Source organism: Chenopodium album, chromosome 14 (genome assembly GCF_948465745.1).
Source record: "Chenopodium album chromosome 14, dcCheAlbu1.1, whole genome shotgun sequence".
In the NCBI taxonomy this organism is placed as follows: Eukaryota; Viridiplantae; Streptophyta; class Magnoliopsida; order Caryophyllales; family Amaranthaceae; genus Chenopodium; species Chenopodium album.
The window spans coordinates 52,253,485-52,264,861 of NC_137847.1; positions in this window are offsets into that span (position 1 = coordinate 52,253,485).

Below are 11,377 nucleotides of genomic sequence, written 5' to 3' on the forward strand. Positions count from 1 at the left end.
ATTAAACCAAAAATAAGTCAAAATAAGGTGAACAAAATCGGCCCTTACTTTATATTTCATACAAATTATAATAAAGTTTATCAAATTTTAGTTAATTGAAATCCAAAGCAATGCTAATGAATTCAGGCAAAATAAAATAAATTTAGCAAGAATACTTTCAATTTTAAAATAAGCTGAGATAAAAGTTCAAAAAAAAAAGGTGGATTAATTAATTTTAACAAATCTGTATCAGGTATTCAGGGATAACATTTCATAGTCTTAGCCAACTATTAACTACAGTACTATACTATGAGTAATATTTAACATTTTAACTAGAGAAAATCGATCAAGATCTGATGAGCCACTTTTTAATTTGGTTCTTTTTATATCTAGCTCTTACCTCAATAAATATTACTCATAGTATAATCTTCATTGAGACATAGCTTGATTAATTAACAAACTATTTTGAAAATCAAACCATCCCTATTAATTAATTAATTAATAAGTTAATTGTTGTATGAATATTGACCTTCACAACTCATAAATGGTGATTATTGATCGAATACATCGTTTTATAATATTATATTATATAATATTATAAGGAGAATGAAATGAAAGTTGTGAATCAAAGGGCAATTAGGATGTTTTAATTTGCATGCATGCATGTGGGATGTGATCATAAATTTTCATGAGTTCCAGTCAAATCTTTACACTGCATCCTACCCTTATTTCATGGGTGCTCAATACAATATTCAACACCTTTTACATAACAAACAAACCTGCCGCTTATTCTTCTTTCTTTTTGTTTACGTATATAATGATTGTTCATTTATTCACAAACGATAACCTTGTTTGGCTTGTTTTATTTTAAATAACATGTAGTAGTAGATCATAACTACGCAAATGCGCAATATATATCTATTTACAAAAAACATAAATCTTGATATCAAAAGGAAAATTTGTTGAAAGCTATTAAGTTATTAAATATTGGAATAACTACTCCTCTATTCATACGAAATTGTCGAAATATATAAATTACATATAATAATAAGATATTTTTGAAATGTAGTACGTAAACAATAATAGAAAGTTGCCAGCAGAGATAATAGAAAGTACTGTATGAAATTTCCAATATTCATTTGGAGCTATATATGTATTGATGATATTATTTGATAAAACAATAATCGATGAAATTCAAACACCCATTTTTGGAGCTATGCATTGATATTTTGATAAAGCAAATAATGTCATTTTTTACAACTTCCTCCTATATTTTGTCTTAGCCCTAGTTTGCTAGTTTGCATTTGGATTTTTAGTTGTAATTTTGTTAACATTTGAGCTTCATCTGTCCCTTCAACCCCCCTCCCCCCCCCCCCCCAGATTATAAAGACAAGTAACACTAATTTATAGGTTAAATATTTAACAGCTACCGTATGAAATTTTTGGAGAATCATAATATATAATTAAAATTGAGAATTACTTTGGAGGGCAATTTTACAATGGCTACAATAATTATCGTATTCATGATTGGCATGACAAGCTTGGTGTGTGTTAATGGCAATCTGTTATTTTGCATCCTAAATAAATTTATTTGATTTATTTTTAAATATATTTTTAAATTTCAATGGGATAAACAATCAACATGAGCTTATGTTTAAAAATTTTAGAGCACATAAGTAAATAAAAAATAATTAAAAAAAAAAAAAAAAAGGTTATAAGCTCCTACTTTACTATTCATATCTTCAATTCCTTTTTATTTTAAGAAAGGTAATTTCTATAATAAAAAGTTTAGAAACTAAACTTGGATTGATTTTATTAGTTTAATCATTGAATATTTATCTGAACCAATACAATTTTATATTACTTTTGACGAATGTAATTGCTTCATTCCAATTGGCTCTCGATTTACAGTTTTCAGTTCTCATATTATTCAGTATTAAATTATGAAATATGTATATACCAAGTTTTATGATTGTAAGGTTATAATATAAGATCAAATCTTACTGGCAAAGTTGGAGGAATACTTCGGGTGTAGTGAGATTGCCTTAAATTAACGTACCCTCACGACCTCACCTCCAATATGCCTTGAGTCAGTGTAATGTGCATACTAGATTAGTAGATTGTAATTAAGATGAGTGGATGGAGACTTAGGGTCTGTTCACATTCACTTAATTTCAGTTCAGTTCCAATCAGTTTAGTTCAGCTCCAATCAGTTTAGTTCAGCTCCAATCAGTTCAGTTCATTTCAGCTCCTAATTTCTCTCTTTCATAAAATATTTATTTCAGCTCAGTTCAGTTCAGTTCAGCTCCAATCAGTTCAGTTCAGTTCAGCTCAGCTCAGTTCAGTAAATGTGAACAAGCCCTTATAATTGTGCCTAAAATTATAAAATTACACACAAAAGGAAAGAATAAAATACCTATAATTAATGAATAATCTAATAAATAATTTTAGGTGTATGAAAACCTTCATCCGCAACCATACTCATAGGCAGACCTATTACGAGTACAAGTTTAGAAACGTCACCAATAAATATATCCTAATTCTATGACAAATATTATCACAATATAATATCTATCTTAAAAGAGAAAAAGGAAATTTCATTACTTTTAAATAGAACAAAAAACAGAATAAATACCCCAAAAACTAACACTTACTACATGCATCTCAATTCAATTATTCTTAGCTCAATACAATACATAAAATAAAATTGTTTCTTGATTATTCTTAGAATTCTGGATCCACTACCACGACCAATCTTAATTCTTACATATAATCATCATCATTCACGAATTATTGATATATTTAAGTTTTTTGTTCTTTATGTTGTTGAAGGACAAAGTTCATTAATTAATAAGAATCTAATAAGCATTTCTCTATCTCCATGATATGATTCTAAACTTTTCTTTCTCCTTTTCAACTTTTCTTTTTGTCATTTTATGAAGTGTCCAAAACATCAAACGTAATTTGTCTTATAATAATTCAAAAATTAAAAATATCAGTTATATACACAGAATAAATTTACTAGGATGTACATGTACAAGAAAAACAAAATTATTGTAAAAAAATATGAAGATACACTAATATGTTTATCCCGTGATATATGGTTGGTCAATGTCCTACAAATACATATATGAAAAAAAAATAATAATAATAAAAAAAAAATAAAAAAAATAAAAAAAGAGATCTTATACTACTTTATTAATCAAATTATAGAGCTTGTCATTACCCTCTAACTAACCCCACCAACCAGATGATTCATATGGTACGCATAGCTGTGAATTTGTTTTTGTAATGGTAATTTTGTACCTTCCTTTCAATCATAATCCTGTAAACTAAATCAGTCTCCAGTACTTGGAAATCTCTTACTATACTACACTATATTTTTCTAGGGTTTTGCATTTTGAAAATCAATGTGTATAAGCATTTTAGCAAGGATATACTCCTTGGCCTCGGATCCTTCATTTGTTTGCATTTTGCATAGTTTTAAATGTACATATACTGCGTCTTTGAACATCAATATCCTTTGCATAAATATTTTTGGTTATATTGACACTGGCTCTATTATCTATGTACGTACTATCCTTGTCAAAAGTCAAAATGTATATCATAAATTGTGTTGCAATGTTACTCAAACTCTTCACTTTACCTCAAATACTCATTGTGGATCCTCGACACTATGACATGGATATAAACACTAACACTTCATTTTGGATGAAAATTTACTCAATTTAGCCAAACTAAACGCTTGGACACGTACTAGCTAGTGTCTGATACTAATACCCGAGCTCATGTAACATAGGTTGCAAATAAAAGAAAAGGGATGAACTTTAACTACCAAATTAAAGGCAACCAAAGTTTTTAATGATTGGTCATGCACATAGATAGTAAATGAGAAGATTAAAAAAAAAAAAAAAAAAAATAGTATAAAGCAATTATGGCTTTTATTGTTGGTAAATTAGGTGTATCAAGTATCACATCTATAAACCCTTTAAACTTAAATTGGGCCTTAAATCTAGTATGGCTTAATAATTAGGTTTAATTATTGTTCGCCTGTGATTTGACCTAACTATTATTGGTTGTATGTTAGTTCTAGTTATTGACGTTGGTTAAAATGAATTCATGATTAGCATTTTTGGATCACTTTGTTCAACATTGCAGTGGATTGGAATATATCCTTTTTCGTAAAGCATAATTTAAGGAGGAATTGGAATAAGTTCAAGTGTCTATAACTATTGTTGGCTACGTAGTTTGATGCACTGTTTATCTTCTAGGGCCGGGCGTGCTCGAAACACGGCCTACGGAGAAGATAGCCATAGCCAAGCTAGCCAGCTTTCTGCCGGCTACTAGCCTAGGAATATAAATGATTGCAGTAATGGTGCCTGGCTTGAAGATCTATCACTAGCTACCCTAAATCTTCCAAATTTAGGGTAGCTAGTGGCGGAACCCTACCTTCCTTAACTAGCTTAGAAGGTGGCCTCTCCCTATTCTTAGGTTGTTTGTACAATGACTTGTCATTTTTGTAGCATTGTATGCTCTTGATCAATTCGGTGTTTCAATACACTTAACTCTATTAAAAATGTACAGAATATATATAATATAACGTGTCTAACACTACTAAAATTCGGTCAAATTACGACCGTTTTTTTACGACCGTCATTAAAACGGTCGCAAAATATAATAATTGCGACCGTTTTTAAGGCGGTCGCAGATTTGCGACCGTTTTTACGGCGGTCGCAGATTTGCGACCGTTTTTAGGCTATTTAACGGTCGCAAAAGTATTTAAAATTTTTTTTAAAATAATATAAACGTTAAAAATAATTCTAAATTTAAACAATTTTATTGCGACTGTCAAAAACGGTCGCAAATTGCGACATTTACGACCGTTACATAAACGGTCGCAATTTGCGACCATTTGCGACCGCCAAAACCAGTCACAAATTGCAACAATTACGACCGTTATAGAAACTGTCGCAATTTGCGACCAATTGCGACCGCTAAGGGCGGTCGTAATAAAATAATGATTTTTTTTAATAAAATGCAGTATAAAAGTGCTGCCAACCCACCCTAACCCTAATTTTTGTGGAAGCAGCCGTTTTTCTCATCATTTTCTCTCTCCTCATTTTCTCCATCTTCTCCTTCCTTCTCCCTTCTCACGCCCTCCTTTCTCTTCATCTCCTCTTTCTCTTCTCCTCTTTCTTTCTTTCTCATCTCCTCTTTCTTTCTTTCTCTTCATCTCCTTTCTTCATTAAATCACATCAGATCAAGCCCCACAGTCACAGCAAGCAACGAATGAACGAGATCGACGCGCCGTCACCATCCTTTTCAAGAATTTCGGTTTTCATGGTCAAATTCGACCATGAAAACTCCAGATCTGGAGTTTTCATGGTCGAATTTGACCATATAAACCCCATGAGGAAGAAATATTAGGAAAGGTATGTTGATTTTCTGATTTTTTTTAAAATAATTTTGTTTTATTTTCGATTTTTGTTGTTTTATTTCAGTTTTTGTTCGAATTTTTGTTTGAATGTTGGTTCGAAGTTTTTTTCAAATTTTGTTGATTTGTTTTTCGAGTTTTGTTCGTAATTTTTTGTGATTTCTGTTCGTTGTGGGTTTCAATTTTGCTGGGTTTAATTTTTTTTTTATTTTTGTTCAAATTTTAATTAGTTTTTGTGGGTTATATTTTGTTCGAATTTTGATTTAATTTTTGTTACATTTTCGGTTTGATTTGTGTAATTTTGTTCGAAATTTTGTGGGTTTTTTTTTTTGGGGTTGAATTTTTTTTTATAAATTTATACAATTTTTGGGTTGAATATGGGTGGTGGTTAAAGGTGGTTGAGGCTGGGCGGTGGTGTTTTAGGGTGGCCAGTGGTGGTGGGTAAAGAGGGTTTGGGTGGGAAGTGGTGGTGGGGTAGGCTGCGAAGTTAAGGAGGTGGCTGTGTTTTTTTTTTTGTTTTTTTAATTTTTTTGCGACCGCCTAGGACCGTCGCTAAATCCATATTTGCGACTGCTTTTGTAACCGGTCACAATTTGTAAAATTTGCGACCGTTGTCTAACCGGTCGTTGAAATTAATAAAAACGGTCGCAAAAAATCTGCGACCGCCAAACGGTCGCAATAATGATTTTTTGCGACCACGTGAATAACGACCACCACCTTACGACCGTTGACGGTCGCAATTACTAATTGCGACCGTTTTTACTATAATCTGCGACCGTCAGAGACGGTCGCAATTTGGCCGAATTTTAGTAGTGTAACTTGCTAACACTTCATATCTAGTACTGCATTGACTACATTACTAGCAATTCGGGTTCATTTTAGCTACGTTAATTGCAGTTAACAATTTTTTTTTTTTTTTTACAAACAGTGTAAAAAAAGATACAGTACTTCGTACTTTGTATGATTTCAATCTCCCAAAAAAATCAGTACATTCAAATATGTGATTGTAATGAATCGTGGAAAAAAATCTCACTAGCAATCATCTCTTTTAACAGCATAACTAAGTTTCTTTGTATAAAGAGTAAAAACAAAAATATACTCCGTATTTAAGAATATAATCCGTTGAGATCATTGAATATATCGAGTTTAAGTAGTCAAAATTGTCACACTGTAAATTGCAAAAGCAACCGGTAAACCGATGCATAAACAATAAAGTCTTTTAAGGATGGTTTAAGAAGAATTAACTATTACTTCATCATCAAGTTATGTACAAGTGTATAAAATGAAAGTAACCCTGTTATTATTCTTCAAAAATTAAACCCACGTGCGGTAGAAAGATAGAATTGATTTACAACAACATCATTTTGCAATAATTTGAAATTCTTGATTATAAAACACACAACAAGCACTCCAAGAAACCTATCCAAATCAAAAATCAATTGAAGAATTGCAACATCACGATATACAATTAATTGATTAAATAATTAATTAATTAATAATTGAAAATAATTAATAAATTAAAACTTTTAGTAGGGTCTAAAAATATTAGAGAACGTGAAGGTGAATGAAAGGAATGTTGGTGGCACTTCTCATTCGGTTTGGAATGTACTTGTAATCGTGTATTTGTGGTGCGGATCATTTGCCGACCTCAACGCCCCCATAAAATGTCACTATTTTAGGGTCTTCACTTCAACTCCATCACTTTGTGTTAAGGCAATGAGTCAAATTTTTTCTTTTTGTTTTTTTCTTTAATTTGGTTATAGATTGTGTGTTTTAATATTTTTTTAAGGCTCAAATACCAAAGAGAATGATCTTTTTTTTTTTTGTTTTCCTCCTCTAATTTCTTCTCCTCAATCACCACATTCTCTAAAATTATTGGTTCAAGAGAGGTTGTTATTGGATATTGGCAATGGTAAGCATCTATCTTGATATAGATTTTTTCAATTTTTTCATTATTTTTTGCTAATATATAGTTGTCGTCTAATCTCTTTGAATTATTTTCTTTCAGCTAATGATGATTGATCTAGACTTGCTCTAATGAAGAGTATTATTCACCTTAATTGTTCAAATTATTGTGTGACAAGATTCTCATATTGATTTTCTCTTTGTGGCTTGATGGGGTACGACTTGTTTGCACCATTTATCGATTAGCTCCCAAATCTGCCCAAGCTTAGGCTTATAACAGAAGAATCGAAGATATTTGTTTGATATTTTCGTATATAATTTAAATTTAATGAAGATCATATCTGTGGTCTAACCTATTACCTATACAACATAAAAATCTGTTTTTTCTCTAACATTATGTATTCCTTAAACACTGGTTTTAATTAGTGGGGTCACTTGACACCTTAGATTTCAAAATAGAAATCCACCCTTGAATAAATTTTACTTTTTTCTATGAGTATATTTTTACGGTTCTGATATCATATAAAACTAGGTTAGCCCCGTGTGATGCACGATTTTAAAATAAGAAATGAATTATAGACTCTTTAGAGCATGTTGAGAGAAAATAACTACTTTCTCTGTACTACTTTCAAATTAAATATGAAAATACAATTTACAAAAATCAATTAAACTATATTATCAACTATTTTTAACACTATTTGTAAATAATAAAATAGCGTAATATGCGTAGAAAATCTAAAATTTACAATTCAATTTGAATTTAATTTTCAAAACAATGTTAAATAGGGTAGTTCAAAAAGGGGAAAAAAATAATATGACATCATCCTTGCATTTTGGCGGAAAAAAAATTAAATAAGAGAATGACACGTAAGCAACGTCAGCGGTAGTTACTTTAGTAATATTTATAGATTAGAAACCTTAAATTGGGAGTAAAGCCATCTCCATCATGGTAATTTTTTTACTAAATACAAAACATTTGAACTTCTTCGCTCATTAAATATTAGTCATTTTTTTAGATAATTCTCTTGCAAATAAACTTTAAATTCACATATAATTTTCTTAATTAGTACTCTAGAATTAGATACGCTTTTTGGGGTCCTTTAACTGCCCTAAGAAGCATCTCGATATACATAAACTTGTCCAATCTTAAATTATTGTTTGGAGCCTAAATTTGAAGTCTATCATCCAAAAAATTGGGTCATTTTAGAAGATTTTCAAGAATCAATGTCGAAAATTCAAATAATGACGGGAGATGCGTCCTCGGTCAAAAAGGTTGTTTGAAAATATACACACCCACTAATCAATCACGTAAAGGACTGTGGCAGCCTTAATTAGAGTCAATAACGGGAGGCATGCCCTTATATGGTTAAATGGATAATGAAGAGACAAAGTAGATTATTTCAACCACCTAAGTGACCTCTCAAACTCTTATGAATCCATGGGGAGCACCTCAATCCCTTTCCTTTTCGGGTCCTAAATGGTTGAAAATTTTCCGAAAGTAAAGGCTATAATCCACAAGATCGAGCCATTTTCAAAGAATTCAGGACCAGGTGTCAAAATTTCAAGTGATGGTGGAAGATTATCCTACAGTGATATAATATTGTTTGGAACCATATATGTCAATAATCGGTTACATATAGACTCAGAATGACTTTAACTAGCTAAAAAATTAGTTAAAATTCATATAATGTAGACAAACTTTAATCATCATATCTATCTCTAAAAAATTTAAGTACCTAATTAAACTTTTACATCTCCCTTTCTATAGCTAAAACTTGAAAATTATATTTGTACTACCCTATTAAAAAATTGAAAGATAAACCTTGAAATTATTAAATACATGCAAAGAATTCAAAATCTTTCTCTGGATATATATAATTATAAAACCCAATATTTTTTAAAACGTGATTAGTTTTAAAATAGGTTTTAAAAAGAACTTCAAATGTTCCATTATCATTTCTTCATAATTTAATGGTAAAACGTATTGAGGAGATCATAATGATGTCTTATTGTTACAATTAGTTTACAATCATAATATGGCCTTAGAAAGTTATGGTGGATGTCAAGTTATGTAGCTCAATGATTAAATTAATAGGCCATCCCACTTCTAGAGGAGTAATCGATCGAGATATGCCATTTATCATTTAACTATTAATAAACTTATTGATAGTGACCCCAAAATTATCATTACCTTGTTGAATTGATCGATCATATTCATATATACTAGCTACATGGTCAAGAATAACATAAATAAAAACTAAGGTGCCAGTCTGCCAGATAATAAATAATTCTAGAATGACATTTTTTAGGATACATATTGATGATTAATTACATGAGGTGTCAAACAGGTCTGGGTCACACCTGTCACAAGTGTCCACTTTACTCGATCAAGGAGGTTTCACCTTAAAACCATATGGCAATGAGGGGAGTAACCCCTTAGCCTTATAAAGTGGACACAATTATCTTCTTTAATTTCTTCAATATGGGATACACATCCCAATACAAACTTTCACTTATACACTCAATTAATGTGATATAACACACCACTCACATGTGGGTTTTTTTATGGGCTCAACACTTCCCCTCACATGTGAGTTGTCCATAATATTGGCCCATGTCATAACCCAACTCAACCTAGCTCTGATACCATGTAATGCGTCGATTGTTTGGTTGATTAATAAAAGTTAAAAATCAAACTAAACATAACATTAGTATGTACTTTCTTCATTTCTTTTTAAGTGACACTTGCACATATCCTAATTAATTAGAGCTACTTAAATTCAATTTATAACTAAAATTAATTTCAACATATAAGTTCATATATGTGAAATTCAGATGAACAAAATATAACATTGCACTCTCTTATTCGCAATATATCTAAATGTTTTTCAAATATTTGCATTGTACCTTTCAATTCTCAAGATATGGAGATCAAGAGCTTGTTTTTGGCTGCTTCTTTATATATGATCGCATGACTCTCAGGTCTTGCACTCACTCATGCCCCATAAGTCTAAAGGTCAAGTAGACACGTGGCACTTGCTACAAATTAGTGGCCAAAGTGCATGTATTATTTGATCGTATAGTTTGATTTCAAAACATAAATGGGACCAAAATGCGCTGCAAATTTTGGTGGTCTCTTGTAATTGCATTGAAACTTGAAATATGGGGCCAAAAAGTACGTTGATTTTTGATAGATTTTTCCCTATAGGTTGCACTCGTGTTTAGGCTTCCATGCAAATGAAAACTACTTCTTTCAAGAAAAAATCAAGATAAGTAAGTTAAGATCTCAAGATAAGTTATTTTCAGGATAATAAGCTCAAATGAATTAATACTATGGCCTTGTATTGGCACCCGAGAGGTTAAATGCTAGCCGGATATGTTAGTTGTTCACTTGTTTGTATGATGATCGGAGCTGATTTGAATAGTTTTATGAGTTAATATTATATGTTTGTGCCAAAGTGTTTAGTAAATACTGTAGTTATTAACCGATAACTACTTTATCAAGTAACTAGGTTAAGTCCCGTGCCATGCACGGTGATTTTTAATACATATCATTAGTTTAAGACTGCTATTTAATTATAAAAAAAAAAACCTAATTGCAAAATAGGATGAAAGTTCTGTAATTACAAAAAAAATTAATTAAAAAATTTATCACACTAAAGAAAACAGAGAGAATAATATATGCACGACTAATAAAAATAACTCTAAATTACATTACAAAGTTATAGATAGAAAACTATTATTGCATATAAATAAGATATACTTATCATATAGGAAGTGAATTATTATTGTATAGTTTGTATTAAAATTTTCTCTAAGAAGCTTTGGCCAAAAAAATAAAAAAAAAAAAAAAACTTTTGGAGGGAATATTTTTAACCAGGAAATGACATGTGTCATTCCTGGTTTCGCCTTTAGTATAAAGTTATAGATATGACTAATAAGAAAATATGCGTAGCCAGTTGAATGCTTAGGAGAATGGTATTCCTTTCATTTTTTTAAGTATCCTATTGAGACTTTTTGCACTATTTACTTGTCTCACTATAAACAATGTTTATAAAT